Here is a 524-nt window from a genome sequence, read left to right as displayed (position 1 = left end):
GATAGCCCCGCCCCCTCACTGGGCCGGCCAAGCCCCACTTCCGGATCCGCCCCAACCACGCCCCCGCCGCGCTTCGCCCTGCCCACAAGCTCCGCCCCTCGCCCTAACACCAGCCCTCGCCCCGCCTCCGGAGCGCCCGGCTCGCCATAAGCCCCGCCCTTTCCACGCGTGGCCACGCCCACTTCACGCGTAGCTCCGCCCCCTCAGCCCCAAGCCCCGCCCCTAGCCCCCCTCGGAACAACAGAGTCCCCCGAGCCACGCCCCCTCCCAGCCCCGCCCCTCGCTCAGCACCTCCGCCCCCTTTGCCGGCCCCGCCCTCTCCGATCCCTGGCCCCGCCCCCGAACTCTCGGCTCATTCAAAGCCCCGGCCCCGCCCACAGCCCTGCCCCGCCCTAAACCCCGCCCCTTGCCCCGTCGCCTCCGGACTTCCGGTTCCTCCAAAGCCCCGCTCCTCGCCCCCGCCCTCCCCGGCCTTCCGGCTCCTGCGAGGCCCCGCTACGCCAGGTCCCGCCCCCGGGTCTGCC

This window comes from Phaenicophaeus curvirostris, chromosome 1 (assembly GCF_032191515.1).
Source record: "Phaenicophaeus curvirostris isolate KB17595 chromosome 1, BPBGC_Pcur_1.0, whole genome shotgun sequence".
In the NCBI taxonomy this organism is placed as follows: domain Eukaryota; kingdom Metazoa; phylum Chordata; class Aves; order Cuculiformes; family Cuculidae; genus Phaenicophaeus; species Phaenicophaeus curvirostris.
This window is presented reverse-complemented; position numbering follows the sequence as displayed.